We start from the raw sequence: 5,857 nt of genomic DNA on the forward strand, positions 1-5,857 counted from the left end.
CACAAAGGAGAGACAAATTGAGGCATAATCTGAGTTTCACAGTGACTTTGCCCTGTATTCTGTGTGAGTCTGTGCAGTCTCATGCTGAGGCGATGGTGCCTAATGACTGATATTCTGCTCTGATGATTGTTTAGTATTCTGTTCACGCATAGCACTGGGAGGGGAGGTGCATAACCAAATATGCACTGGCAAAGACCTTTGCTGCAGCAGTGGCCATCTGCTTTGAAAAACACAAGACCTGACAAGTACATGACGCTCACAGCCATGCAGGGACTACATCAGTAACATGTTTAAAGGGGTATTGTGAAAAGCCAAGAACAACCTAATTTAATCGTTAAAATGTAGACATGGTGAAAACGAGAGTTTAATGATATAGTGAGTTAGGGATGGACTTGTAAAGACAGTTTTTTTTATATCAAGCTACTGAAGTAATTTTCAGCTGATCAACTTCTTGTCTTAATTTCTCGAGAAGGATTCTGCTCTGTAATAATACAATATTACAGGTGTTGCCTGAAATTTGGTAGTGTGGTCTGGGAAAAAAAGTACTCATGTAATACATTAAAAACCAGAATTTCATTTCCTCCCTGCATTGAAGAACCACGGATTTTGTTGTTCACATGTTCTGAACATTGGTACCACTTTCATTGGCGGAGCTTGCTTGACTCTTTGGGGCAATTGTTGAAAGCAGAAACAACAGACACATTTGTCATTTATGTTCCATTCTATGTGTTTCAATCATTGACATACTCAGATTGCAGGTGGTGACATTTTAGTCATGTGCTGCCGCAGTTTGAAGGAAGACAAAGATAGCAGTTTGAGCTGAAATAAATATCTTGCCATTGAAATAAATTTAACATCGCTAATAAAATAGCATTCTGCCCAATATTTCGAAACTGGTTATCAGATTCCGTGAAAAACAATGTACATTCAAAGCAACACATTTAGGGATGGGCAAATAATGGTGAAAACCCATTTCAGTGAGGCTGGCAAATTGTCATTTGATGGATAATTGTCCTGAAATGACACCACAGGAAACATATAAATGCTTATTAAGTTAATCTGAAATTCCTCTCTCTCATATTTTAGCAAAATTTAACTCATAACAAAGCCGAGGAAGAAATTTAGATGAATGTGTTAAGCATTTTGTATGTTCATATCACACAGAGTAATTTTAACACCCAGATGTGCAACATTCTGATTGTGATCAAGTATAATGAAATCTAAATTGGCAGACATTGGTCCAATATTCAATTAAAAACATGGCTTGCAATTACATGGTGCCTTTAACAACTAGACAAAAGTTGGGAATATATAGGAAATAATGCTTATTTCTTTTTGTTTTTGTTTCATTTTCTTTGTTCATTGGTGTCACTGCACATATAAAAATATTGAGCAAAAGGCAAAGCAACACCCCTACTCTGATCCAAGTTCAGCCTGTTCACTAGATGCAGTACCCTAGTACTCAGCCACTAGTAATTTTACATCATGAGGAAGGGGGTAAGAATAGTCTCTGTGGAAGCCTGGCCCACTTTAAAAGTCAAGTCTCATCAGGTGATGTTCTACATCTTGAGCCAAAGCACCTTGGGTAGTCTATCAGCTCTGCGCTTTTACAATATCAGGGAGGCATCAAAGCTGAAGAAGGTACCCATATTAAATAAGATTCTAAATAAAAGCGAGATAAGTTCCTCAGACCAGTTCTGAGGAAGGGTCACCAGACCCGAAACGTTAACTCTGTTTTTTCCTTCACAGATGCTGCCAGACCTGCTGAGCTTTTCCAGCAACTTTGTTGTTGTTGTTGTTGTTGTTAAATGAGGTTCTGATGTTTGGAGAGGAGGTAAGGGAGCCTGATGTGGTGGTAGCCCAGTCTAAGTTTGAGGACCCTAGAAGATCTATCATGCCTCTCATGGGTTCACAAAAACAAAGTCCTAACTTGCCAAATCCTGTTAAGTTAGTCGACCATCTAGCTGGGCCATTGAGAAACCAAAACTACTCAAGATTCAGAAATACTTGCAAGATCCTGTGTCAGAAAGAAAGTCAGCATAAACAGCTTGAGCCTGCTTAAAAGAAGGAAAGCATCCTTGGAGATTATAAATAATAATGGGTGAACTGGTGACATCAACTGTGAAGCAAATAACTTGAAAGTGCTGCCTTTCCCTCTTCATCAGAAAGTCAGGCAAAGCTCAGCCAAAAACACCATGGGTATTTTGTTAAGTAACTCCGTCTTAACCCTAACTTCTCTAGTAGGATCAAAAATAGAGGGCATTAACTCTTGCTCTGGCATACTCGCAAAGGTGAAGCAGGACAAAATAATTTTGACCCCAAATTTTCAAGTGCAGGTACAAGAAAGCCTTATGGAAGAGGAATAACTGCTTTTGGCTTTCAAATGTTTTTATTGTCCTTGGATACATCTAAGAATCCCACCTACCTTCCTTTTACCTAACATTGTTACACAACCTTTGTAGACACACACAATTTCAATTTGTATAACTTTCTTCTTTACTTGAGCAAGAAAAATGAATAAAATTCACATGCCAATGGTGAACTTTGTTCACTCTTGTCCAATACTTTGGAAGGCATTTTATAAATGCAAGTTGTAGTGATGCTTTTCTTTATATCTCCCAGGTCAATTTATGCCATTAAATGATATTCTGTGATGCCTTGTAGCTTCCATGCTAACATATGCCACTCAAACTACCCTCATAGCCCTTTATAGCTCTTATACCAAATTGGTGCCAAACCATGTTTTATACCATTCAGAGTCTAATGGAAGTTGAAAGCTAAGAAACCTTACTATGGTCACAGAAAAGGCACAAGATCAATTATTAAAACCACAGTAAAGTAGGGATACATTTATTGAAACTGCAGACAATGGGAACCATCTGGCAAATGGTTTGAGAGTATAAAAGGAGAGTGGTTGTGATGTTGAATTGTGTCATCGAAAAGAGATCAGTAAAATGTGAAAAGTATTGGCCAAGCAAGGAAGATGAAGTAATGTCATTTGAAGACATTCAATTCAGCTTGTAATTGTTGAAATTGTACTACACTGTCTGACAATTACAAAGAACCACAACTGGAGAGACCAGATAGATCCTACACTTCCATTATACCAATTGGCCTGATTTTGGAGTACCAGAATTCTCCCCGCCTCTTTCCTTAATTTTCTGTTATAAGTGAGGGAATCCGGCTCCATGAGCTCTGTTTGTGGACATGCTGTCATTCACTACAGTGCAGGCATTGGGCACTCTGGTACCTTCGCAATAGTAGATACCTGTCTTGTTTCGATGGAGAAACACCAAGGTTCTACCTCGGGGAATATCAGAGAAGTATTATTAGAAATGCAGAAATTCTGGATGGGACTCATTCAAACTCCAGATTGGTTGAGATTTTCATGCATGGATGTTCTAGTGGGAGAAAAGTAAATCTAGCAAGACTCATCTGTGCGGAGCTCGATCATAGTGATGACATCGGCGGTGGCGAGTGGTTCCAGCGTGGACTTCAGGGGGCCCAGCGCAAACCTGTGTGAGCCCAACATGGCCCCATGGCGGCCGCAGAGGTGAGTTTGGGTTCCAGGCAGTGTCTGCGTCAAATGCATTTTCATGGAGACAGCAGCAAAGGCTGTTTGGGCCCAGTGTGAGACCTGGAGGCATTGGCAGTGGTTGCATTGGCGAGGTGGGCCCAAAATGGACTCATGGCGGTGGCAGAGCAGAGTTTGGGCTGGTGCAGTACCCAGTGGCATTGGTGCCATCTGCATTGACAAGGTCCAGCGAGGACTCATAGTGGCAAGAGCATCAGTGAAGGCGAGATGGCCAAAGAGTGGGTGAATTCCACTCCAACAGCACAGTGAAGGTGCTCATGCCTGGCCCTGCAGGCCCATGGCAGAGCATTTAACAAGGTCTGCAAAATTGAACACTCTTTCTTTATTTCCTTCTGCCTTTATGTACTATGGTTTGGTTTATTTTTCTGTGTTTTAATATCATGTTGGAGAGTGGCTACGCTATATAACGCTTTTCACTGTATTTTGTAACAAAATACAGGTGACAATATATGAATAAACTAAACTATCCAAGAAAAAAATCTGAGAAAAAATGGAATTTTTATTAGAGCCACAGAAACAGGAATCAGCTGGAAAGAAAACATGATTAAAGCAGTATCATTTTTAAAGCCTCAGGCAGCAGAATTCATTCAGTAAAGGTACAAAAGGAAATGGGAACCATTTATCTAGACCAAAATAGCAGGATTCATCCAGAGAAACTCCAAAATAGCTTCAGTTTTAGCTGCAGAAGGTAACACAAAGGGAATCCAAGAGTTTAAAGGTCTAATAGACTAAAGAGATTTTCAATCATCATTCTACCAAGAGCAGAACCAAAGTCAACAGCCTTCAATCGAGAGATTTACCAATCTGTCAATCCACAGAGAGCACATTCTGAGAGAAGAGTGAAAACTCCAGATAGCCTGAATTTGTGAAGTCAGCAGGTGAGTTTAGTTGCAGATAAACTGGCACTAGGAGTCATAGAGGTATATAGCACAGAAACAGATCCTTCGGCTCAACGTCTCCATGCTGACCAGATGTCCTAAACCAAACTAATCCCATTTTCCTGCATTTGGCCCATATCCCTCTAAAAATTTCTTACCCAAATACCTGTTCAAATGTCTTTTAAATGTTGTAAATGTGCCTGCCTCTATCATTTTTTCCAGAAGCTTATTCCATATACACACCACCCTCTGTTTGAGAATGTTGCCCATCAAAACCCTTTTAAATCTTTCCCCTCTCGTTTTAAATGCATGCCCTCTAGTTTTGGACTCCCCTACCCTAGGGAAAAGACCTTTTCTATTCACCTTATCTATATGCCTTGTGATTTTGTAAACCTCTATAAGGTCATCCCACAGCCTCCTATGCTCCAGGGAAAAAATAGTCACAACCTATCCAGCCTCTCTTTATAACTCAAACCTTCCAGTCTAAGTAACATCCTTGTAAATCTTTTTTGCACCCTTTCCAGTTTAGTAATATCCTTTCTTAAGGAGGGAAACCCAGAATTGTACAAATAACTCTGAATGTGCCCTCACCAATGTCTCAGATAGCAGTAATATGATGTCCCAACTCCTGTACTCAATACGCTGACCGATGAAGGCAAGCATGCCAAAATGCTTTCTTCACCACCCTGTCTACCTGTGATGCCACTTTCAATGAAATATGTACCTGCACCCCTGGTTGTCTCTGTTTGACAACACTACCCAGGGCCCTACAATTAACTGTGCAAATCCTCCCTGGTTTGTCTTACCAAAATGCAACATCTTGAAGCCACGTACACGATGAGACTCAACAACAAGTTGTTGATTGGTCTGTGAAGTTATGACCAGTTATCAATGACAAAAGCGTTCAATCTGCCAACAACTACATGATTGGCTTGTGGGTAGCTGAACAGCTTGTGAGTGTGAATGATACAGCCAGAAGCATTTGAACCTCCAGGAGGAGGGTTGCTTTCCTTTGATCTGCAGTAAAAAAAAACCTACACCCTGAAGAAAGTCAGTTTATGTTTCCCTCATCAGTTGCTGTAAGCTGTTGCTTTTAACCACAGGTCAGAGATTTTAAAGGTTGTGAACCAGTTACACTATATCTCCTCTAAGCAAGTGAAACAACCTGGAGAGATTGAGAACCAGTAAGTCCTAGCAAAACAAAGGATCAACACAGTGAACCCTGTGGACAGAGACCACTGACCTACCCTCCCAGATTTTTCCTCCACCCATTAATACAAATTTTTGTCTGTGTCTGTCTCTGTGTATGTGTCGGACGAGTTTTCTAAGTAATTAGTATAATGGAATTATATATGTTAACAGTTCATAGAAACTTACACATTAC

The 5,857-nt window shown here is 40.3% G+C and overlaps 1 pseudogene; it reads left to right on the top strand.

Moving 5' to 3' along the window:
* Positions 1–2,868: 2,868 nt before the first annotated feature.
* Positions 2,869–5,657, top strand: LOC109929139 (annotated as a pseudogene).
* The last annotated feature ends 200 nt before the right edge of the window (positions 5,658–5,857 follow it).

The sequence above is a fragment of the Rhincodon typus genome, unplaced genomic scaffold (assembly GCF_021869965.1).
Source record: "Rhincodon typus isolate 14 unplaced genomic scaffold, sRhiTyp1.1 hic_rhity00004168, whole genome shotgun sequence".
In the NCBI taxonomy this organism is placed as follows: Eukaryota; Metazoa; Chordata; class Chondrichthyes; order Orectolobiformes; family Rhincodontidae; genus Rhincodon; species Rhincodon typus.